This window comes from Symphodus melops (assembly GCF_947650265.1).
Source record: "Symphodus melops genome assembly, chromosome: 3".
NCBI classification, from domain to species: domain Eukaryota; kingdom Metazoa; phylum Chordata; class Actinopteri; order Labriformes; family Labridae; genus Symphodus; species Symphodus melops.
Window position 1 is genome coordinate 28,851,575 of NC_136693.1, and position 26,182 is coordinate 28,877,756.

At 42.5% G+C, this 26,182-nt stretch overlaps 1 protein-coding gene across 3 annotated transcripts in view; it reads left to right on the forward strand.

Annotated features, from left to right (window-relative positions):
- znf536 (zinc finger protein 536) overlaps positions 1-26,182 on the forward strand; it is a 213,499-nt gene that overhangs the window by 87,221 nt on the left and 100,096 nt on the right. The window lies entirely within an intron of this gene.

Sequence of the window (26,182 nt, forward strand, 5' to 3'; positions counted from 1 at the left end):
CAGTACACTGCTGCTATGTGCGCAGACAGAACTTGTAACAATCTGGATTGTGATAATCTATGATAATCATCCACCACATGCCACCTAAAAACGCACATGGGTGGCATTCAACACCCACACTGGCACATTGCTTCAGTGCATCTCGTCTCCCTCCGCCGCTCTCCCCAATGTCACTACCTCCAGCGTCAATGTCACCACTCTGCTCCTTATTCCTCTTTTTTATGTATGAGGGGGCTTGTGCTATAACACGACACGGAGGGAGAAAAAGGAAGGAATCTTGACAATTTATGTTTGGCATTAGTGTAATTGAATCCCACTCGTATATCAAAGTAAAAAAAAAAAAGTTGTGAGGTGCGGGTGATATAAATGCAAGGTAGGGATCCATGAAAACACAGATCCGTCCCTCCCCTTTCCCTTGTCTTCCGAACAATGTCTCCCATCTCTTTTTTTATTCTCTCCCTCTCTCCCCTCCTTTTGCTAGATGGATGATAAATTCCCAGCCAGAGAGCCAGCAACAGCTGTTGGCAGACAGGCCTGATATGAGAATAGCAGCATAGGATGAGCAGGCATTAAAAATTAATATGCTATTTAGCCTAGGTGTATTTTAGGTATTTGACATTTTCATGTCCGGGACAGACTAAATTTATTCATAGTACAGAAAAAAAATAAAAAAAATAAGAAGGGAAGAATGGGTGTAGGGAGGGGGGAGGAGGGAGGTGGAGATAGATATGGGGATAGAGGAAACACTAAGTGATGGCCATTCTGGTTTTATGGTCACCCTGTTTCACTTTGCCTACCAACACAGCGTGGAGGGTTTGACTGCTTCTTATAAATGTCCCATTATACTAAAGAACATGTCGCCGCCTCTGGTGACAGCACAACACCTGCATGTGGAAACTGTTCCCCAACTAATAGTTTTCACTTTTATTGACTTCTGGAAGGTCTAGCTCAATGCTAAGTTTATTCAAACGTGCTGAATCATTTAGGCCGAGTCGATCGGTTACTGATTGGGTTTAGCTGGCACAAACCAAAGGGGGGGCCAGGGGGTCGTGATGAAGTCACCTACTGGTTTATCCATCAGAGTTTTGAAGCCCAAAGATGGCATTCCCCACATTGGAACGGCTCTCTCGATCTAACTTTTGGTTGACCTGACGACAAACAAAAACGTTAGATCCGTCCCTCTTATCATAAACATTAATAAGGTCAAAACAGAGGAAGCTAACCAGCTGATGTTGTGACAGAATGAATCTTCAGGATGGTTCATCAGATCTTCTAAACATACTTTGTATGCGTTGGACTGACCCGACACCAGCTTTCAAATAAGTGTTTTCAAATACGACGACAGTCAGTTAAATAGGAAATGTGTCTAAAAGCCGAGAGCCTGGACAGATTTGGAGCTGGAGATTTACTGATGAGGAACAAAAAAGAAATACTGTAGAAGAAGAGTAGCCATATCCAGTATTGTCATTTATCCAGATTAGAAACTTGAACGCCAGCTGTCATTACAGACAAAATACTCAGCAGTGTAAACTTTACATTCTGTTCAATTACAAACATGATTGTATGCAATTCTGCTGCAAATTGCATTGTGGACACAGCGATTGTTTAGATTCTGCTGATATATTTATGAGGTTCATGTTTATGTTGCATATGTTGCCTTTCCAATAGCCCAGGATTGGGAAGCTGAGCCACGATCCCTCAGTCAGACCCCTGGAGGCAAAAAACCCCCCAAAAAAACCAGTCCCATGCTGAGCCATGCTAGGATAGTCCTCTCTCTCTCCCTCACTTCCTCTCTGTCTTCCCTCTCCCTCCCTTCTTGGTGATTAATGGCTAATGCTGCTCTAGTACATCTCTATATCCCTCCTCAGCCCTCCCTCACTAATCGTTGTGAAATCTTAGACATGGCCTGGATCTGGCCTCTTGGAGAGAAAACATCAGGGGGATGGATTGAATAAGGAAGGGGCAACATCAACGTCACTGCAGCATTGACACCTTTTGACTGTATTCTTCCTAGATGTTTTCATATACTGTATGTGGTTATTTATCTTTAAAGAACACATATTATGTGTAATGTAGTCCCTTTTCATTTCATGTCCCTTTAAAAAAACAAAACGGTTTCCTAAATATCCCAATTCTTATTTTGAGTATAGGCACAGGATGTGATGACAAAACAATCTTTTACATCGTCACTCAGTCAGGTGATGGAAGAAAAGCTTGGACTTCAGTCATACACTGATCTGTGTGAATATCTTAAACACCATAAGAAAATAAGACTCTGAACCCCTGAAGTCCCTGAACAGAGTATTGTTTTAATATCCATGTTAATTATTTTTAATGATAGCTTATAGGTAAAGTTACTTTTGAAAAAACCCCCAAAAAACAACAACTTCATTTTGTGACTCAAACAAGCTTAAAAAATGAGCATCGACTCCTCTGCCTGTTCACAAAGCAGCGTGGAGGACACAGCAGATAGCTAAATGAACAGTAATCGTGTTGCATGGTAGACGCCAATCATTCCTCTTCCATAACTGAGCCGTTAAAGTGGCCTATAAACATCATTAAAGTGTATTTGTGTGGACAGAAATGGGTCCTTACTGGTACCTAAAGTTTCCCAAAAAGCTCATTAAAGTAAAACTGCTGAAGAGCTGATGTTCAAATCAACCGAGGAGCACATTAGCTCCAACAAAACTGTGATGTTGACAGTGTCTGGCCCCTGTTTGACCTCTGCACGTCACTGCCTCCCTGCTGGCTGTTTGGTGGAACGACTTCAACCCGCCACTTCTGAGATATTTACATGTTGGCAAGGAGTAACACTCCTGTCTTTAACAGGCAGCGCAAAAGGGGCTACTGTTTGGATCAAAAGGGCCAGTTACCGTTTTTCAAGAGGGAAGAGGTGTTTGACTTTTGGCCATTATGAACATGAGATTTATTGGCCTTGGACATTTGGCATGCCAATCCAACTTTAAAAACAGCCACAGCTGAGCAAAGTGCTGTACAGAAGAACAAATAGAATATATAACAGCTCACAAAAAAACTTCATATGAAATACAAAGATAAATCTGAAACATTGACTTTAAACACTTGAAACATTTGTCCAAATAATAGTCAAACAGTGAAAGAAATAAAATAAAGTATGGTACAAAAATACCGGAACTCAAAGTAAACCTACTATCTTTTTAAATCACTCTCAAATGCTTCAGACTTCTGCAGGGATAGCTATTGGCTTTACGAATGTGTGTGTGTGTGTGTGTGTGTGTGTGTGTGTGTGTGTGTGTGTGTGTGTGTGTGTGTGTGTAAATTGGATTTAAACCCATGTAATCACAACACAGTGCACACACCTGTGTTGTATGCTCACAAAGTAACGTGTAATGGCATCACAACAGTGCAACATGAGTTTCACTTCTCATTGTCTTATTTTATACCTTTGGCTTAGCATTTACTCATCCCTCACCCTTTCTCCAATGCTACCCTTCCGCACTCTCTTTTTCACCTCTAATTATTTCATTTCCTTTCCTTTTTCTTCTACTTCCACCCTCCCCCTTCCCTCTCTCTCTCTCTCTCTCTCTACATCTCCTTTGCTTCCACACTTGGCAGCAACTTCCCGTCGCCATACAGCACAGAACTCTATATACACTGACTGTTATTACCTTGGGGAACGTTTAGCAGCTCTGTGTTTAACACCACATAACCTCCGCTACATCGGCAGCGGCAACAGAGAGAAAAAACCTGGGAGGTGGAAACCAGAGACTGCTTGTGTTAGGCGAGCGTTCGACTGATCACCACAATAAAGACGACAAGAGAGGGAACGCGAGAGAGGGAGCGCGAGCATGTGACAAGCCTGCTTTATTCCAACATATTGGATGATCAGTGATTCTTAAGGGGAGGGATAATTTCTTGCAATATCTCTCACTACAAAGTAAATAGAAATCAAAGCCCTTCACGCTCCGAGACAGAAGCACTATATGAAAGAAACTATCTTAACAACCTCCTTCATTCTCTGCTCTTTCTTCCGTCTGTTCTTCTCATTGATTTCATGTAAGCGGTGTTAAGTGAAACTATTTGAGAGGCAATGGATCCACTTGACTTCCTGTCTGGTGAGGGTGGGGAGGGATTGGCTCCCAGTACGGTCAAATAAAGCTTCTATTACATCTAGTACTTGTGTTTTTATTAACCTAATTATGTGATCAGACTTTTTATATTTCAACTTAACTAATCAAAAGAGAACTTGAGACATCATGTTCAGGTTTAATGATTCCCTGTGGATTGTATTTTTTAAGCAGCACGTTACGCCTCTCTGTGGATTCTTGTCGCTTAGTTTCATCCAAAATCCCCCTCAAACAGCCCCCAACCCCAAATATTACAACGCTACCCTTACCCATCAGGACCCACAAATAGGGACAGGCAAACTCGCCTCTGTTAAGGACGTGCTTCCTGCATTTTTCCAAACTGAAAGTCAACAACGATGGAGCTCATCCTCCCTGCTATGGAGTCCGTAGGTCTGTTGGTTAATGTCAAATGAGATCTAAAATACTTTTCAAAAACATGCAAAGACTGTCCAAAATACTTTTGGAGTAAAATGTCATAGCCAGCCAAAAGGTATTAAACTACACAAAGAAGACTTCTGGTTGTTTGCACGGGTGGCTTAATGTGCCACGAGGTCAAACGTTGGGAAACATTGGACTAAAGAAAGGAGGCGCATTCAGCATCACAGTCAACCAAAATACAGCTCCTTCAATTATCTTGAGGTTGAAAATATTCCTCTTTAATCATCCGTGGAAAGAACGCCCAGACTTTGTTGAGCGTCTGCTTGGTTACAAAATCTTGATCCAATATCTCTGTTGATATCTGTATAGAAATCAGCCGGGTATAAGCTAGTTAGCTAACATAGCGAGTTGGCAAAATATGACATTATGATTACAGGAAAAAAAACGCCGTCATATCAGCAGAATCTTCAGGGTCGCCTCTTAGTAGTCGTTCTTTGTTCGTCACGTCATGACTCCGTTTCAGGAGACAGTGCTCCAGACAGTGTTCTCAAAGGAGCTTTAGATGCGTAGAAAAGGAACCTGACAGCCAACAGGGCTACCAAAGGAGTCAAAGCAAAGTCCACGTCTTTATCAATCAACTTACTCGCCGTCAGACAGCCTGTGCACGAAATAGACAAGGAGGAACAGTCTGCTGGAGAAAAAAAAAAAAAAGTACGAGATTTAAAGAGTGTTCAGGGGGATTGTGTATGCTCAGACAGGAGCTCACACACACACACACACACACACACACACACACACACACACACACACGCCTCTGCTCAGGGGTTTCTCTCTCCGTCCCGTCATCCTCACAGGTTTTCAGGTTGTAATTGATATATGGGCTGGGCTGTCTCTTCCTCCATCACTCTCATACATGTGCGTGTGTGTGTGTTGAGGTCGACTTCTCGAGATTGCACTCGTGATTCTTCCCATTGCCCGCTCTATGGGCTGAGATGCCACTTCCCTGTGTGGGATAGACAGAGATGGATGAGCAGAGTATTAAAAAAAAAGAGAGATGTCATTCCTGAATTCCTCAAAAGGCCTAATATGTAATAAAAGTAACCTCCACCATATTAGCAACAAGAAATCCCCACCCCCCCTCATATCCTCTGCACCACCACCTCCTCCCTCTCCTCCTTTGTGGCATTGCTCACTCGCCTCGGCAAACTTCCTGAATTAAACTGCCGGCTTCCTGTTCTTTTATATGCACGGCCACATCTGGGGCGCCCGCTCGCAGGGCCCCGCCGCTTAATAACAATCACCTTCCCTTTCACTCGGCCCTGATTGTTTCTAATTCGCCCTGACAGATAGTAGCTGACAAGCCGCTCGCGCCTCCCTCCCTCCGTGACCCGAGCTCACTCAGCACACTTATAAGGCCTGTCATTTTTAATATTTGATTTTCACTTCGCAAAAAAGTTAGGTGTTTTAGAGCTGCCACAGCCACAGCCACCATCCCCCCCCCCCTCCCCAATCGCATGATGAAATCAGTATTTAACTGAAACCATGTCGAATGGCCGTCCCTCCCTTCTCTCTCTCCCTCCTCGGCCCCTTTCATTTCATCCTGTTTCTTCTTTCTTCATCTCTTCTTCCTCTTTCATTAATTGTCTTTCTCTCCGTCTGCCTTCATCATTTCCACCTTCTCCTTTCTTTCTGTCTCTTTCACTCAATCTCTTTTTTCTCTCTCTTAGTTTATGGAGACAGAGCAAGTGGGGGCAGGATTGTACAGACTCGCGTGTAAGCCAGTGTCTAACCCACACTGAGCCACCTTTGCAGCCACATCCATCCAGGCGTATACAGTACAAAGCCTCTGGGCTAAGAACAGAGCTGTGTATATTGACAAATAACGGGCCGTCAGACATGCAGCTTTCTGGCTCCCAGCGTTATTTGCTTTCCATTGATTCCCATTAAAGGTATATAGGGCCATGTAAAATGCATATCAGGTAAGCTGATCATTAAATGAAAGGAAAGATTCATCGACAGCTTGACGGATGACATTTTGCCGAGCGATCCATAAAGCCCTTCAATAAAAACACAATTTGGAGCTTAAGACAAAGAAGGAAAAAAAGGAAAAGAAAGCATTTAAGATGGAGAAGGAGAGGAATAATGATCAGAAGATAGATTCACAGATGGGCAGCACAAAACCACTCGGAGATAATATTCGGCCTTCACATCACATGGACCAGATCATAAAGATCATATGTTGACTCTTCCTGATATGATAACATGACGGCCTCACTGTAAGATAGATCAGCAAATTCATATGAATCACTATTTATCTCTTTTATTCCTGCATTGATTCTTTTTTTGTTTGTTCTATGAAACATTATAAAGAGTGTGACATAAAAAAGTCAGGTCATGATGCCTCCCGTTATATATGTCAGAAAAGTTGTTGCAGATGGTTGACAGGTCGGTAGCACCCTGTGCAGACCAGACTCACTATCCATGCAGAGTAACGTAGGATCGTACTAATTACATCCTTTCTTCAGGTTTGTTTTGATGTGATACTGCAAGCAAACCTCAACAGTTTAAATTTACAGCCATATCATCGGTGGGCGGTTGCACCAGCCATGTGTAATTTCTGTTTTTGGTGCAAAGTTCACATTAAGCAGGGAGTTGGTGGTGCTGTGTTTAGGTTATAGTCCTGGGCTCAAATCATCGGCCTGTCGCTCCCCTCCTGCATGCAGATCTCCACTCTCTCTCTCCCTGATTTCTCTATCCACTGTCCAAACCTGTCTCTCCAATAAAGGCACAAAAGCTCCTTAATAAATGTACAAAAAAAGGTTGACATGAAGTCCCACATAACTTAAATTGTGTCATTTTTTTGGTTGCACCACCTCAGTGTAAGGTTCATGTTGGAGGTTCAAGCAGAAACCTCCAAAAGTCAAAAATGAAGCTAATGCAGAAGTGCAACATCCAGCAGTTTTGGGGGGATTTTTGCCTTTTATTTGAAAGGACAGTGAATGCAGCAGGAAACCAGGGACAGAGAGTGGGGAGTGCCATGCAGGTAGGGAGCCACAGGTCGGACGTGAACCCGGACCACCTGCCTGCACGAGAGATCTCCACAGAGAGAGTTAGAGATAGACGTCCCCTGAGTCTTTGTTGTATGCTGTGAAACATAAAAATCCCCGACACAATCAGAACGTAATCTTACTTTAGTCACATGAAAACACCTCGAATGGCATTTGTTCAAAAAGCAACTTTTTCGTGTTTGTCAAATAAATAAAACGTGACCAAATGACTCAGCTCTGCAGACACTTTGTCTCTATGGCTTCAGTCTAACCAAAACTCTAATCCACCCCCACCTCGCCCGCCAACACATACTTCCATTTCAGAACCCAGAGGTGCCCGGGGCGCACCCACTGCCATTCTCCGTCTTTACCCGACGACAAAAACACAACTAATTGGAGTACCACTGCATGTTTTCACTAAAGGCACAATTTAATTACATTTGAGCTGGGAATGAGTATTTTGGGAAAGTCTGTATGTTCATTCAAACAAATGGAGCGAATGAAAAGCAATATTTGTTTTGCTTTGATTAGCAAACGGGCAGGATAATTTGTTAAGGAGAACGAGTGAGGGCAGAAAATCTCTGTTTAACCCCCAGCTTCCCAGTGGTGGACTGCATGTTCACTCTCTCTCTCCCTCTCTCTCTCTCTCTCACTCTCTCTCTCTCTCCCTCTCTCTCTCATAGCATCCCCTCTGTAATCGTCTGTGCCCCTTCCATCCTAAACAGTAATGAACTTATGCTCCTGGGTTTGTGTCTCTGACCTCCCTCTTCTGCTCTCTTTCTTTCGTTCTCCCCTCTTTTTCCTCTCTCTCTCTCTCTCTCTCTCTCTCTCGCTCTCGCTCTCTCTCTGTCTCTCTCTGTCTCTCTCTGTCTCTCTCTCTCTTCCTGATCCCCAGCCGCTGTCCTGTGGTCCTCCTGTTCATAAATCCTTTATTAATAACTCAGTGAATAATGTAAAGAGTATTGTTTTCTCCAAGGTTGTATTAATAAACATGAATGAATTTATTTGTCTTCACCAAAGCATGATTAATGCACATTAATGCCTGGATATTGCTCACTGTGCCCTGCATCACCAAGCACACATCACCCCCACCCCCTCGACGTCTCTCCTCCCAAAAAAACAAGAAAAAAAAAAGACCTATCAACATTAAATATTTATGGCATAATATTAATGGTTTTGTAAAGAAAATAACAAGTTATTAATCCTCTGATTAACAACTGATTAACCTTTTTTATTAAACACGTGATCCGTGCATCATCGACTCAGGATATGTCGACTGACTGCGCTGCAGAATAATTATTTTTGTGTCTTTTCTAATTACAAAAATCGCATGGCTGAACTATACGCGTGTGTATGTGTCGAGTGTCTTCTTTTGGCGTCGACACATGCATAGATGCTCCACTCATACTTGCTCAAACACCATGAGATGTACGTAGCCCGAGATTACAATGAGGGATAAAGGAAGGAGGAGAAAATAAAAACACACAAACATAACCTAACTCGCACATTCTTTCACATTGACAGAGAACAAGAGCAGGGCCTAAATTTAGCTGCAGATCTTTTTTAAAACAATGGGGTTTAATTCACATATCCGTTTATTCTGCAGTCACTGGCATGGGGTGGGAAAGTGGAGTGAAAACATGGCTCAAGGACAAAACATTTTTTTTTTTGCCTCTGCTCATCTCAAAGCTATTGTCTGTATATTTTTAGTTCTTGTCAACTGAAAGACAATTATGTTGTGTTTACTGACATAATGGCACTCGCTGTGGATGGGAGAAGACTGAATTAGACACAATTTGAATCCACACTTTGATTCCACCTAGCGTTTTTGAATTTCTAATATTTTCCTTTAGTTTCATCAACGGTGTATATTATTGACTATATATCTATTTTACTGATGATTTCAACGACTTCAATATGTTTTTAAATGGGAATTGAGAAAGTCTGTAAGTGTAAAGCTGAATGAAAAAAAAAAGATTTTTTAAAGAATATTTCTCTGCTGATTTTGACTAATCTTTGTCATCAAAATGACTTTTTTTTAATCAACAGCAAATTTAAAAAATATTTGTGACTGATGAGATTTTTCACCAAAATGTGTCTCCACACTTTTTAATTCAACGTCCCTTTATCTCATTGCATTGCACCCGCACTGATGAATCACTTCGTTTTTCTATAGGCTTTTTGAAGCCGCTGCCTCGACAGGAACAGGAAGAATAGAAGTGAATGGTATGCTGTGTATAAATAAGGTATTCCTGTTTGAATAGCCTCACTGTAAAGGGAAGCTGGAAGTGTCAACACAGCTACACTTCCTGTAATCCAGCAGAGCTCCTCACATCCACTCATCTCTTCAACTTAACCCTGATCCTTTATACGCTTTGCCCCAAGCTTGACCCCCTCTTTTTTTTAACTTTCTCCTTTCTCTCTTTTGACCACCGTCTTCGTTTTTTTCTGCTCCAACAACAGGCTTCACTTTGTCCAGCCGTGCACACCGATACGTCGCTCCTTCGCCTTCTGTCTGTCTCAGATGTATAATTTCAACGACAACATTTCCTCAGTTCTCTCTCTTACAGAACACACTGTCTCTCTATTTCCTGATCTGTCTCTTTTTTTTGTAACCACTTTCTTTTAACTCCGACCATCCTGGGAATCCCTCAAAACAGACATAAAGAGGAAACAAAACCCGACGAGACCAAATCAGAACGATGTCTTTGAATTTGCTTTGAGCGCCAATTACAGAGCATTTTATCTCTGTCAACAAATTCTTATTTGTAACGTTGCCCTGGATGCTGATCAGGTTCAGCCTTATGTCACCTCCTGGATCTCCAAATAAGACTGGGATTCATTGCATGTGTTCCCCCAAGTCTCCATCCTGTGGTCTCTTTCTCTTTTTTTCTCTGTCTCTCGGTCTGTTCTGTTGAATTTCCTTTCTTCTTCTTTTTTTTTTGTATTTTTTTTTTAAAGATATCATTTGTATGCTATCACCAAAGCAAATTAGTCTGATCCCAAAAACGCAAAAAAAGAACATATGGCTTGGCCCATTTTCTGAGAAGTGTGAGTTCATTTTTGGTCATTTTGTGCAAAGGATGTGTTGTGGAGTGTGTGTGTGTGTGTGTGTATGTGTGTGTGTGTGTGTGTGTGTGTGTGTGTGTGTGTGTGTGTGTGTGTGTGTGTGTGTATTCATTCATTTACAAGTGGGATTTCCAGGGCCCCTTTGGGAGTTTGTGGGTATTTCTAGTGCTGCTCACACAGAGGTGGACTTCAGAGTAATTAAGTATGTAGAAAAGGTGCTTAATTCTACTTTTTCTGATCACTTTTTTAATCTTTTGTTTCTAGTCTTGTAACACACACACACACACACACACACGTAAGGCTTGCAAGAACACAGACTCAGACACACAGCATCAGGTACATGAGCCTTAAGCCTCTTATGACTCCTTGTCTCCATGCATTGCAGACACAACAGTGTGTCAGGCAGAGGTTTAGGCATGGTGCGGGCCTTCTTTAATTACAGAGGGATTGCTTAACAGATACGACTGTGCTTTCACTGGAGAGCAGGTGCTGGGTCAGTGGATGTACTGTATGGGATTAGCTGTGCATACTTGCGTCAGTAAGAAAGAAGTGAGCAATATGTTCTTAAGGAAGCGGAAGAGGTTCAGCATTGAGTACAGAGTGTAAGACACGAGGGAGGAGTTGAAAGAATCTGTGTGTTTATTAAAATTCACATTTATTCTGTGTCATAAGTTTAGAGCACACTTTCTCTTTCTCGATATGTTTCTGCCTGAAAAACAGTATGAATATGTTTAAAGGCATGTAATCCCCAGTTGCCTCCAATATCTACAAAAAAGGTTGTGCTTGCACTCAGTAACACTTTTATTAGCTGTAGTAAAGAAACTCGTATACACAGAGCGCCGAGCAGCCTGCTCTTTTCAAAGAAGCTTTTGGATGTAACACACATGGGACTTGAACTACCTTGTCGTCGTTATTTAAAAGAATAGTCAAAGACATAATACAAGAGTGAGTGAGTGAGTGAGTCAGTGTGAGTGTCAGAGAGCTAAGGAGCTTGTAACCTGCCTGTGTTACAATAATGATGTGTTTGTGTGGCTACTCATAGGTCTAAAATATTTAGATATATTTAATTAGGATATTAAAAAGTGAAAAAAAGACATCAATAATAAATCCAGATGTTTTCATCGGATTAAAGAGGTCATTAAATGGTTTAATGAATTTGAAAATTGGGCTTTTTATGCCTTTATTTTTGAGATCGAACCGAACCAGAATGGGGAATGACATGCAGGAAAGTAGCCACAGGTCGAGCCAAAACCCTGCCGGTCGCTCTGGAAGTCTTCAGCCTCTGTATCTGTAGATGGGACGTGTGCAACCAGCTGTCACCAGATTTAATCCAGTGAATAATAGTTCTTTGATGGCCTAAGCAAACAGGTGTGTGTACCTGTGTGTCCTCAGCAAGTTAGTCGTTGCGGCAGAAAAAGGAATCCTGCAGATATCTTTAAAAAGTTGAAGTCCAGAACGGGCTGCCCCTGTCGTCTGTCTAACAGCAGGAGATGAAGGGGGGGGGGGGGTCTCAGGGTGCAGGACATGATGCTGAAAGGACAACACAAAAAAAAAGATTTGTTGCCTTTATGTCAGTGTTAGATGTAATTGAACATTTGCAGAGTTTCAAGGAATGAGTGGTAATGATGATTCTTGCAGGAAAGAGTAGAATGCGATTTCATTTCATGCGAAGCTGTATCACCGCTCGCTCAATTTCCTGAATGTTTTTTTAGCATATTGCCAACGTCTTGAATTCTGAAGTCCTACGTGGTGAATCCAACCTAGTCTCTTAACAACTAACAACAAGTAAACACCTTCTTTTCCCGTCTCCTGTAGCGCAGTGGTCTGTTACTCCGCTGTGCACACAGCAGATTTGTCGCTGAACAAACACGCAGACACGTCAGGCGCAGTCAAAATACTCCAAGCCATCACAAGTTTTCGTTCGGAGGAAGACATTTTCGCCTCCTTGTCACCAGCGTGAGTTTGGACGTACCATCAAAGGAGTTTCGGTGACAGCCCAGTGAAGGCTGCTTTGTTTGCCTAAGTCGTCTCCATTCCTTTTAATGAGCCATTATGGTTATGTTTTGTCTCAGTCGTGTTCGTTGGCTGGCTGAGTTTCTGAGGCAGCAAGACAGGATAAAGGGGGGGGGGGGAGCTCCCTGTCTTCAAACCTGCTTGTAGTGTTTTAAGCAGGAGAAGCTATTGGACACAGAGACTGTTTGACTTTCTTTCTTATACGTTGGTAATGATACATTGGTAACTTATCACAAACAGGAGATAATCTGTGTCGTTGTGTCTGCGTTCATTTTCAGACAGTGTCGATATGGGGACCAATTACAACTATATTCCACTGCAGCTTAGTCCTGCAAGAGAGCATGTAGAAGTCTGTAAACTCCTCACTGTAACTTTTTCACCATCTGTCTCGCTCTCAAACAAACCCAAATGGAGCCTTGAAGTGTTGAACCGTCACGATCCTCGTCAGTATCCTCCTTTTTTCTTTTGTCTCCTCTGTTTGCCTGGAGGTTTGAGAGGCTTCCTTCTCACAGCATGTTGTAAACTGGATGGAAAGTGATGGGATGTTGAAGGAGGAGGGGGGGGGGGGGGGGGGGATACAAGGGGTGTTGGGTGGCTAAGCAGACACTGTGACAACCCACCTGTCAGCAGGTACTCAGTATAATTGGTAAACGAAGGCCCCGGGATAGTAGCGGGGGCCCTTCCCTTTTCTCTGTCTGCTGCTCAGTTCATTGTTTGATGAGTATTTGAAGTCGCCAGGCGGTTGTTGGAAGCAGGTTCCCTACTTGTTTGGTTCAGAGAGAAACAGAGGCCGACCAGAAGTGAAGAAAACAGAAGAGAAAAAAAACAGGTAAACGAGACGGTGAATAAGCACAGCTTCCCCTCTACGTTCACTGGTTGAGTGGACAGCTTCATCGTGGACCGTGAACAGATAAATGTGTGTTTCATCCATATCCGACTCTTCCTCCTTTCTCAATGCCAATTCCAGCCATCAGGCTCTGTTTGCCCTGTAATGAAACATATTCATCTTCATCGCACTCTCTCGCCGCTCTCAAACTCACTTTACAGCATAGTCAATTAAACCCTCAGGGGCCACTCTGTGCAGAAAAGGATATATAATGCTTTGACATTTCAGCGAGTCCACATTAGGCCCACCCATAGAGTGGAGAGCTTTGAGCTGGATGGAGAAGAGTCACAGCCAGGCCCGGAGGTACGAGGAAGCCTAACGGACGGATTGGGTCTCTTATAAGCTAGTTAGCTCTTTGGATCCAGTTACTTATGCTGATTTAAAAGGGCAAATGTAAGCTGATACTGAAGTCTCTCTGTGACCCCTGCACCGGCCTCCTGTTCTCATATTAAACTTCATAAGATTAATATATATATGTCTGCATCATGTAACAATAGACTAATAAATACCTCAAATAGACTGAACTCAATAAAGGAGTGTATTAGTGTTGGGAATCAGCATTTAGGCTTCCTGCATTTTATTTGTTCTTCTTGTGTCTTCGGTCGTCTTCCATCTCATCTGAATATCTTCCTTTGTTTGCTTGACTTGGTCCCTCCTAACCGTTCATACAGTCATCGGAACAACTCGGGGTCAGCAGTGTAACGATGCAAAGCAACTCTCATAACAATCCTGTGCTGCTGCAGGCTTTGTGTGTCCTTGTGTGTGTGTGTGTGTGTGTGTGTGTGTGTGTGTGTGTGTGTGTGAGTCTCTGATGCTCGTAGTGGATCCTGTGTCTCGATGGCATGAAACAGCTTGACAGAGCCAACTCCTCCTGCAGGCTGAACATCACCCCCATTTCTTGTCATACCCCCCCCCCCCCCCCCCCACCCCCCCCCCCCCCCCCCCCCCACCCCACTTGGGGGCACTCACTTAGATGTGTGCAAGGGTGTCTTAATATGTCTGCAAGTGCCAACTTAACGCGCTTATCTTCAGGCAACTTTCTGCCCAGTTAGGTCAAACGTGCTCTCCAGCGAGTTTGATCGCATGGAAGAATGAACGTCGTCATTAAGCGCATTGTTTTCAGTATCTGAAGTGTAAGATGCACAGTGTTCACAGCACAGAGTGAAACCTGTCTATGTCCATAGCTTCACTTAACAGAACATATTCTGTAGACTTCAGCTTCCACAGTCTTCAGTCAGCAGAGGCCTTAGGGATCAAGTGTCCAATGACACTTGATAAAGCTTACAGTCCACTTCAAAATATGTCCAGGTTGGTTTTTCCTCGACCCTTGATTGGTCTCTCTTTCCATTGATATGGTACAACATGTGATATCTTTGTAGAAACAGAGTAGAGGATTGTGACAACAGATAAGGATGCACATCGTGTGTCCTTGTTTTTCTGTATGTTGTTAAAGCAATCTCATGCAGGTCGTATCATCATTGAGCTTCCACTCAAAGGTCTGGTACGTTTTGAGCTTCAAGTCCATTTTCCAAATCTTTCAACAATATACCAACATCTTTCCATTTCATTTGAATCTTATTCAGTTTACTAAAACATGAACGCTGTGTGGCGTGACACAAACCTGTCGCCTTTCAAACCTGTTAACAGTCCAGACAGTTTAGCACTGACCGTGTTGGAGCATTTCTCACCAGTGTTTACTGTTGCTAGGTTACAAAAGTGAACTTCTCCTTCCCTCAGTCGAGTCCATTAGGTCAGTTTTAAATAACTCAGTATGCTTTTCTTTATATAAGGACATATTGCCTGACTTTTACAATAAAGCCCTTTCATTATGTTAAGGCTAAAAGCTATGTTATGTTAAAGGGATCCTGTCCTGGTATGAGCAACGGCTCTAGACCTGGATATTGCACCCTGCAATAATAAAAGTCAGATTTGTTTTTTGTTTTTTTTCATTGAGGAAGTTGAGCTCAGAAGTCCCGCCCCCTCTTGATTTTGATTGGTCAGGGAGGGACAATGTTCAAAATGTTGGACTGTTTTCTGCTGAAAGTGCTGTGAGCTCAGAGCTAACTACACTGAGCTGCATTGGTTTGTATTTAAATGGGGGCTGCCGGTGTAGGAATTTTATGAATGGACAATCATATTCGATTTCTTTTTGCAAATAACCTTATACTGTTTTTAGATGCTGTACAAGATTTTCTCTTTCATTTTTTTGTTTTTACAAATCTTAATTAATAGTTTGACGGATCAATGCTTCAAAGTGTTTGAAATGATGGTTACCTGAGACTGTGTGGGCTCATTGCTATTTCATGTTCTTAATCTTTACCAGTTTAATTCAGAAGCTGGAGGATGTGATCATTGGGTGTCTCCAGACTTCATGATCAGAACAACCTGGAAAACACGTCAAACCAAAACACTTTTGGGAGGTCAGACCAATAGTACAGCGTGCATATCAGATCTAAAGATCTGTTTGGATAAGTCAGAATGAAACTTAAGAGGAATCGTGACTCATTGGAAAGTTTGACTGTTTTTTTTAATGCTGGGATTCAAGTCTTTGTTCTCAACTTCACTTATATTGTATTACTTCAATTATGTCCAGCTGTCACGTCCGACGGATCAAGCTTTTAATTCTTAGCAATCCATCTCAGATTTTCTATTGAAAGAGGGATAATGCAGTTGTGTTTTTGCCGAGGATACTAATGTAGACTGTTTTATGATGGATTGTACGTGATTCTTATTTATAAAATATGTTTGTTTCTATCAATAGATCTGTGTGTGTGTGTGTGTGTGTGTGTGTGTGTGTGTGTGTGTGTGTGTGTGTGGGTAAACTAAATTTGGTATGCCCAGCCACCGATATGTGGGACAACAATACTCAGCTTCTATTGTGCTGTGCTACTCTATAGGGGTTAGCTGGCACTACATATGAACAGATGTGTTTCAAATCATTGTTTTTATTTACCAGTGATATGCTCGAGCTCAAGAATCTGCCCCCCCTGTTCTGATTTATTCATTCGGACAGCGGACTTATGCAGAGATGCTGAAAACCTGGATCTTTTCTGCACGGATAGACGTGCTGATTTATTATTCATGAAGCTAATGCATTGTTTCTGTTGCTTTATATCTCTTTTTTTGTTCTCTCATCCTGCCTTTTTTTCTCCTCCTCCTCCTCCTCCTCCTCCTCTCTTTCCTCTGGATGGTGCACTGAATTCTCTCAGGCAAAGGTTGGCAGTTAAATGTCTGTGTTGAAATGAGAAGTTTGAAAGACGAAGCCCTATCTCTTTATATACGTGTGTGCGTGTAAACTGATTTAGATCGCTCTTTGAGCCCTACAGAATGGCGCTTTAAATGTTAAATGGGGGTTGAAGCCTGCCTGAACTAATTTGTAGGGCTTTGCACCGTGTTGACATTTAAATGTGATAAGAATAGCAAACTGTACCGACCTATTTTGAAGATGCTTTCGGAATACATTCACATCAGCTGCGGCCTATAATTAATAAAAAAAGACAGGCCTCTCTCGCTCCAGATTTGATTATAATACAACCTTATAAACACACCAGGGATAGATGAGAGGAGACGAAAGAAAAGGAAGAAGAACTAGGGGAGGGAAGAAAAAGAGAAGAATTACAGGAATAAAAACAAGAGAAATGATGGGGGGAGGAATTAAGAGGGAGGTGGATTGCGAACACCTGGTCTTTGAGGCAGATTGCGTTGGCTGGCTGCTGTGCTATCACATTACTCTGATCCTGCCTCTCTTGTTTGTCAGAGAATTGAGGAGAGAGAGAGAGATAGAGAGAGGAAGAGGGAGCGGGTGGTGGTGTTGGGGGGAGAGGGGGGGCGGGGTCGGGGTCTGCGAAATCAGCATGCAAATAACACCACATTGTTAACTTAATCAGATACAGGGGGAGAAAATATGGAGAGGGATGGGAGGAGGGTGACGGGGGTGAGGGAAGAGGGGAGGGATTGCCAAGGAGGTGAGGCAGAAAGGAAGAAGAGGTGTTTTTTTTTTTGTTGTTGCGGTGATGGGAGACGGCAGAGGGCGCAGATTATAACCATCCACACCCCTGCTCCACCTCCCACCACTGTCCACATCCAACACCCTGGGGCAGCTCTGGATCCCATGGAGGAGATGCTGTATGAATGTGTGTGTGTGTGTGTGTGTGTGGGTGAGTGTGTGTGTGTGTGTGTGGGTATTTGAGGGAGACTGATGCAGCCTCTTCAGGGCTCCGTCAAGTGGTAAGCACAAGCTGTTAGCAGCTGGCTAATAAGCTAGCTCGTCTTGGCCAGGCTGCCAGGCTCAGACATTTTCATAATGCTACTGTAAATGTCAGGATATTTCCGTCATAAACAATACAAGTTGTGGTGTCCAAGTAACCCCTAGCAACCATTTAGACACTAATGACAGCAGTTGTGTCTCTTAAAAATGCAGATCAGCCCTTCCTGAAGGCCGCAGCTGCCCTCTTTCAAATATAAGTAATGTGACGTTTGAAGCACTTCAAATGGAAATATATCAATAGCTTTCCTGAGCAGCACATTAGATAGATATATTCAATAGCATATTATTACCGTGTGACATAATCCACATACACAAAAGTGTAAGAGTGTGTGTGTGTGTGTTAAGGGTACTTTTTGTGTTCCTTTAAGTGCAGAGGTTGTGTGTCAGCGTCTTTCAGTGTGTTTGTGGTTCACACAGTGTTCTACAAAGAGGTCACTTTTTATTATAAATATCCAGCGCCTTAATGAAGTTTGCACCCCCCCCCCTCCCACCAGAGCACACAAGTACACAAATGTGTGTGTGTGCTGCATCTTTTTAATGAGTGTGTACGTTAGCCTTTGTAGCTGAAGATAATTTGGTGACGATGCTGAAGGTCAGGCAGGGCAGAGATGAATGAGAAAAATGCAGCGTTGGCTGGGACAGTCAGCCGAGAGATGAAGCTACAGAGAAGACAGCTGCAAGGAATCCTGGGAAATACAATACAATTCAATTCAATATGATTTCATACAAAACAATAGCCGAGTAAACAATACAATACGGAAAGTTACAGTAGCATATGAAACGAAACAAAACGATACGTCCTCTTGAGGAATCTAGATGTTAAACACGACTGTCGTATTTCCCATATTGCACCAGGTCTGCTAAAAAACAAACCAAACAAACGTTTATAACATCAGATCTACCAACTTTGGAAAAACATTCAGCATTTTATTTTTTTTTTCACTATTTTTGTAATTATTTTTCAAAAAAAAAAAAAGTTATTAATGTCTCTGGCGGAGACTCTGGTGAGTTACTTGTAGCTAAGTGTTTAAATTGTTTTAGCATTCATTTAAGTATCTAATTTAACTATCTCTGGCACATCAGGACGCCCCCTGACTTTTATCTTACTGTCTCTGAGCTTCCAGCCAACAACCTGGCCTGTTTGTTAATTTAGTTCAATTCTTATCTTGCCAGTTCAACATCCACTGACTCTATTTTTATTTATTTATTTTTATTTTTTTTACTTAGCTGAGCTGTTCCTACAATTTCCCCTTCCTACCTGGCAGCAGCAGCAGAAACACCTCACGTTGGGACTTTCTGTTTTTAAAGACTGATCTTCAAGTGTTTTGACGACGAGTTCAGAAACAAAATCAAACAAACAGACTTGAATTTAGCTCTAGGTTGTAATTTTTTTGGGGGTTATTATTCCACATGTTTTTGTTCATTTTAGTTTTTTTGGGTGCCCAGGTGTACCAGCTTGAGTTTTACCCCGACAGTACTCAGAATGTAAATGTGTGTGTGTGTGTGTGTGTGTGTGTGTGTGTGTGTTTTGTCGTGTAGTTCACAGAGAAGCCTGCAGATAAAGAAAAAAAAAAAAAGTCTCCTCTGAGGTTCAACTTCTCTTTCCTGCTTTAATCACGGCTGCCGTTCACTGAGGCGTTGGCACCGATGCCAAAGCCCCCTCGCTGGCGTGGCTCTTCCTCCCTCACTCTTATTTCTTTTTATCCATCTTTCATTTCTTTTATTTCCTCCTGGAGACCTTTTCATCGCCCACTTCCCCCTTCCCTCCCCCCGAACCCCATCTCTGATCTTAAGAGCAGTCACCACTGTGTTTTTCTGATAAAGCTTGATAGATAAACATGCTCTCTTATGTCCCTGCGGCCCACCGCCCTCTCTCCTGAGAACACACCCCTCCAAAGCACTTCCTGTGCCACAATTAGTCCATAATAAATACAATGCTCTCTCTCTCTCTCTCTCTCTCTCTCTCTGTGTCTTTATTTTGATTTAAATTAAGTGCAGTATTCGGGCTATCTGACTTTGAAGCTTAAGAAGAGATTGTGGTATTTGTTTTACTTCCTCTTCTCTGCAGTTGTGCCAAAAGTGCGTGAGAACAATAGCAGGCGGCTAAAAGATATTGAAACATATGCGGAGAGTCACGAGCATTTCAACTCAAGTCTGCGCTGATGGCTTTGATAAGATTAGTGTGCTTTTTAAACAGGATGTGTGCTGCTTAAAGAAGATGAAAAAAAAAGACAGTGTGGTTGCATAATAAGTTTAACTACTTCTCAGAGAGCTAAAGTTCCCCTTCCAACTCTTCAGATTAACAAAAAAGACGAGTCGCAGAAAGTGGGAGAGGAGAATGATAGAGAGGGGGGAGTTTATCAAAGTGATGGAATAAAGAGAGATTTAACACGGTCATATTAAAAAGACATGCCGCAGTTTCAATATTTAAAAATCCCATTTGCTTCGACAGAAGAGCTTTTTCATTCAAGAGCATATGGCAGCGGTACCTGTATCCAGCTTCTCTCTTATCTCGCTCAAAGACAAAGAGGGAGAAGGAGTAAAGAGGGTGCGCAGGGGAGGGGGGGAGAAGGAGCCGAAGAAAAAGAGATACCGTAAATTCCGGACTATAAGCCGCTACTTTTTTCTCACACTTCGAGCACTGCGGCTTCTACTCCGGTGCGGCTAATGCATGGATTTTTTATGGGGGACAATGAGCTTCTGCCGCAAAAACATTTGACTTCGTCACGTCGGATCTTAATATCGGTCATTTTGCGCTTCATGCACGCACCCTCATGATGGAAAACACACGGAGAAATACATATGATGCAGCTTTCAAGTTAAAGGCGATCGACCTGGCTGTCAAAGAAGCTAACAGAGCTGCTGCACGTTAAGATGACACTGACAGCGACAACAGAGACTGAGGAAGTGAGTAATGAAGTCATTCTGAGGCAGTGAATGGATGGACTTTTTCTTGTGAAATATATTACGGTCATCTTTTTCATCAGCCGTGTTACAGACACCGTCGGCTAGGCTTCGTATTGTAACGGTTCATGTTGTAAAGTCAGTAGTTGATAATGTGTTCATAATTCCGATTATGTGGAGAGTCAGTGAATGCACCAGCGAGAACGTGTTGAGTGGCTGTATGAGAGAACGCTGGGGGAGAGAGTTGGATTGTTACGGCAAGTTATGTGTTGCTCTCTGCTGTAAACGGCGTGGTCACGGCCGACAGTGATCGGGTTATTAAAGGTTATTATTTGAACGCTCTCGTCGTCCTTTAACGTCCGTACAGACGCTACAGTATTTGCGGATGTTACCGGTAGCCTACGTCTGTGTAAATAGCTCTTGTTATAGCGTGGACACCTGCGGCTTATAATCAAGTGCGGCTTATATATGTACAAATACATTTATTTACTTATTTTTAGCCGGTGCGGCTTATATCCAGGTGCGCTCAATAGTACGGAATTTACGGTACTTTCAAACAGACATTCAGACATTGAAGAATCATTCAATTATCGGCAGCATGATGTAAAATAATTACCTGACTTGCTTCCTGTAATGAGTGCTGCTAATTAGCCATAGACTTTTGTTTTAGTTGAAAAAAGAAAGAGAAAGTCCCAAACTCCCAGCAGCTCAGAAGCTGTGAAAAAATATGGTGTATGTTGAAGTAGCACCTCATCCTTTTTGCAAACACACACACACACACACACACACACACACACACACACTGTGACTCTTTACTATAGCCTTACTTGGCTTGCAGGCGCACTTTACCTCCCAACGTATACACAGACACAGCTCGCAGTAAATAGTCGACTCAAAAAAAAAGATCCTTCTTTTCTTAATTAGCTGTGTAACAATTAAAGTCTCCTCTTAGTAAATTGAACCTTTGTCTCCCTCGCTCCCCGGCTTGATTTCAGCACCTGTCACAACAACCCCTCCCTTTACCGCCACCTCCACCACTGCCACACACCCAGCACTATTACCTCCACCGCCACCCCCCCGCGACTGTAGTCATTATGCAAAACTCTACCAGAATGCGCCCAGCATGAGCGGAAGAAAACAGCAATTATTTCTGATATTCTGTTATTTAGGGCCGTATTGACATTCAACTACTTTCTCTTTTCTCCCTCTCTCTCTGCCTCTCTCTCTCTCCCTCTGCCTCTCTCTCTCTCCCTCTCTCTTGGAGTGTGTCTCGCTGCCACCACCTGAGAACCCGAGTGAGACTGAACTCCACTTTCTTTTTGTCTCAATCACCACTTGCATGTCCTCGCTGCAGACACAAATGCATCTGTGGCCCTTGATGTGGCCTACGCATTTCTTTCAGTTTATGTGTGTGTTTGTGTGTGTGTGTGTGTGTGTGTGTAGTCGGTGTGTGCGTTTGCAGAATTGACATGCAGCCCAGAGGATGACCAGTGATGTAAGCTATGAAAGATACACTGTGGTCATTGTCTCTTTGGCCTCTTTCTCCCTGCAGTCTAACCATGCGTGAGCGCTCTACACTGGCATGTTTTGTTGTCTTACACACACTCACTCACACACACACACACACACACACACACACACACACACACTCACACGCAGACAGTATTGTGTCCTGGTTTTCTGAGCTATCTGACAGCATGATGAGTTTTGTCATGAGGCACACAGATTTTTTTATGCTGCTCAAACATCAGAAGTCCGTAAAGTTGAAGTTGCAGGTTTTGTAGAATAACCTCCTCTCCTCTTTGCTGTTGTTTCACTCTTGATATTTTTTTTCTGCTTTTGAAACTGAAACATTTGACATTATTGTGCGTGATCGTCCGTTCTGTTCACGTGCACTATCTCTGCGTTTTGTACGAAGGGCGACAGACATTCAGACATTACTACGACATAGAGAAATATGTCTGCTCCTTTGGGAGTGCTGGTGGCCGAGTGGTTGTTTCACACCATCATGTATATCTGACCTGCGGCTCCTTCACCCCCCCCCACCACTCTTTTGACTCCATCCACTGTCCTGTCTCTGTAATAAAATCTTAAAAAGCTGTCCTGCATTAATCTGTGAGATTAAAGTGAGAGACTAGATGCTTCAATGCGTTTGTTTTTTGCAAGTTTGAATGGGATTTCTCCATTTTTCGTTTCCATTTCGCCGAGCAAAGAACAGATCATCCTAACTGTTTGGTGCAAAATATGTTGACAAAGGCACCTTTTTTGACCATGAGACATACAGGACATCTCCACCCTCTTTATCTCGCCATGAACTGATGATGATTGTCGGAGGGCGTTGATGTGTTAAACTTATCACCCTTGTTTTCTCATTGAAGATACAGACATGAGATGTGTTTCCTGAAGCTTACTGTCACTTTTAAAACATCAAACCTGCGACACATATTTTTTTGTAATTCCAGTTTATCCTCACATAAAGACAACGTGAATGAGCTGAAGCAGAATCCCTGTAACGTACGAGTACAACTTCCTAAGTATAAGGCTTTAATTGGATTCATATTTACTATCATTATCATGTACATTCCTTTTTTTGTCTTCTCTCCGTCGCTGTACTTTACTGAACAGAGACTGCTTAACAAATGTTTGGCACTATTAATCCTGTGCTCTTGGTTTGGCTTTATTCGCTGCTGCAGGGGTCTGACCATGCCGCTGTGACTGCTATTGTAGCGCACTCAGGAGGGGAGAGGTGCTCACAGATGTACATGCACGCACGCACACACACACACACACACACACACACACACACACACACACACACACACACAGACAGAGACATCTGCAGGTCACCATCATCATAGTGGGAATAATACCAGGGATGGTTATCATAAAGGGAAGCTTTGAGCTCCCGGCCGTCTTGGGAAGATGATTTGGCTGGCCCGGAACAATGAACTGTGGGAATCCGCTTGTCCTGCATTGATCTTCCTCCCATGGCATCCCCTGCAAGGCTGTCAGAGCGACGGACAGATAAAAAGACCCACAACATTTTTCTTTCTTTCGCTCTCTCTCTCTCACTCGCCCCCGGTGTCTTTCCTTTCTCTCTGTCAGGAGGGCTCCCACTGATCAGCGGGGATGAGCTGAAAGTTGAACTACCTGTTGACAGGACCTCTTAAACAGCCCTCAATGACATATTGTGTGAGAGAAAGAGGGGGGAGGCAGAGGCTCCTGTTCATTCATTAATTCACTGATCTATTGAGCCCGTGCTCTCCTCGAACCCTCCGTGCCTTGCTGTTCTTCTCTCTGCATTGAAGCAAAGCAGGGGGTTTCATTAATCCCACGGAGTGAAGACGTTTTAAATTGTTTAGTGATCTGTGTTAAAACATTATGCATCTTTCTGTCTTTGCATTGTTTGAGTTAAGAAGAAGAATTTGGTCCGTGTAAAGCTTGAGTTCAAAGCTTGTGGAAATACCTTCACGAAGATCAGTGGGCCCTTTATGAGAGTGGAAACGGGGCACACAGGTTAAAAGTTAAAGCTCCCGTGAGGAGTATTATCTAGTTATGAACCATCTCCATACTGGAAATCAAAACTACACTGCAAACACTTCTTGTCTAATTACTCTGCCAAGTCCAGATTAACCAGATACCATTTAACATATAAAAAGCAATGTTTAAAAGGAGGTGAACGATCTCTTGAAGTTGGTGCTTATAGGACATCAAACTATCACAAAGGAAAGGAAAAATCCTGCACTTGACCCTTGTATATAATTTATATAAATGATATTTGTTTTTAATACATTTGGGACGCTGAGGCAAAGACGTGTGCAGGATTTTTTTCTTGTCAATGAGATAACAAAAAGGCCTGGATTTTTTTGTAAATCATAAATCTGCAGATAGAAGAAACATTTTTTTTGGCATTTGATATCTTCAAATACAAACATGGTATCAAGGCTTGTTGGGTGCATGTGGCTTTAAGAAGTCTAAAGAGATAGTTTCGAGTATGTTGGAGTTGGACTTTTAAAATGAGGCCTGCATTGCTCCGATAGGTAAAACAAATATCTGCATATGGTGGAAGTAAATGTTTCTCTTCAAACAAGTTGTCAGTCTTAATCAGATAGGACGTCAGATTTCAAGTCAAATGTCCCTACTGCGTTGGGGGATTTTCAACATTATTATACATAAGACTGCAGGCCTCATTTTTTGTTCTGTTTTTATCTTGAATGCAGATGATTATCTGATCTCTGCAGGTGAATGTAACTGAAAAGAACTTTTAGTTTTCGACTACAAATTAGACCAAAATCGCGTGCTTAGATTAGAGTATTTGGAGTGTAGATGAAATCTGATCTCATGTCTGTGAGACTAAACCCCCCCCCCCAACCTACTACCACCCCCCTACATTGAAAATAGGACGATCCATCTCTGAAGCCTCTCCCGTCTTTGATAGTTCAGAGTTATGAGTTTTGATCAAGAGGCTCCAGGCATGGGGCTGGAGTTAGGATTGTATCTGGCAGGGCTTGTGTGACTGTCTTCCATGTTGCAGTTCACAGTGTTTTCGCCTCATTACAGAAAGTAATAATGCAGTGAAGTCAAAGAGCGAGAGAGCGGGTGGAAGGAAAACAAGGCAGATTTTTTTATTGGATTAATTAGACGTCTTGTACGGACCACCTGCAACAGGAACAAAACACAAGCCAGGAAGACACTCATATCTGCTCTGTTCTACCCACCACAGCAACAACTCTGACGACAGCGACTTTGACACGGAGCTAATTGATCTTCGAAATGACAAATAAGCTGTGAAAATACACTTATAGTTTTTAAATGGATTCAAATGCCCCAGCTACTCATCGCTACCTTCTTTAGCATTCATTTCTCAGTTGGTGTAACATATGGTAAATACCCACGTTGTCCCTTCGAGATCATTTTTCTGTGGCTGGCCCCCTTTCCCTCGTCTCATTAATGATTTGGTGCAAATATGATGGAAATCAGCACATTGTGAATAAAGATTGATTTGTTTAATGCTATGAATTTGTTCATTAGGACTTAATGGGGTATTGCTTTGTGATTAGTCGATGGCTTTGATGTCGATACACGTCAAAATAACAAAGTAAAGTTCAACTAATGGCTTTTCGATTCTTGACTTTGTCCCCATCTTGTCTTAAATGTCAGAGAAAAGTTGGATGACAAAACTGAGGCGTGATGATACATTTAAGGACTATATTCACCAACAGTTTACTCTCGTTTAAATATATCATAGTGAGACTTTGGTGACTCTGACTCTGCCACTCTTATACTTAAATTATGTATGTGATTACAATTACAGTGACACATATAAATCCTTTTTGCATTTATGATGCATGCTGCTTTTGATAAGAAAGAAATGAACTGAGCACATTCAAATGCTGACTGAAATATACTTCCATTGTGTTACAGATACCACTTATAATTAAGCTGAGGCTTGAAGAGGAAAAAAAAAGAGAAGAGAAGAAAAACGCATTCGGAGTGAAATCAGTTTGTGTGT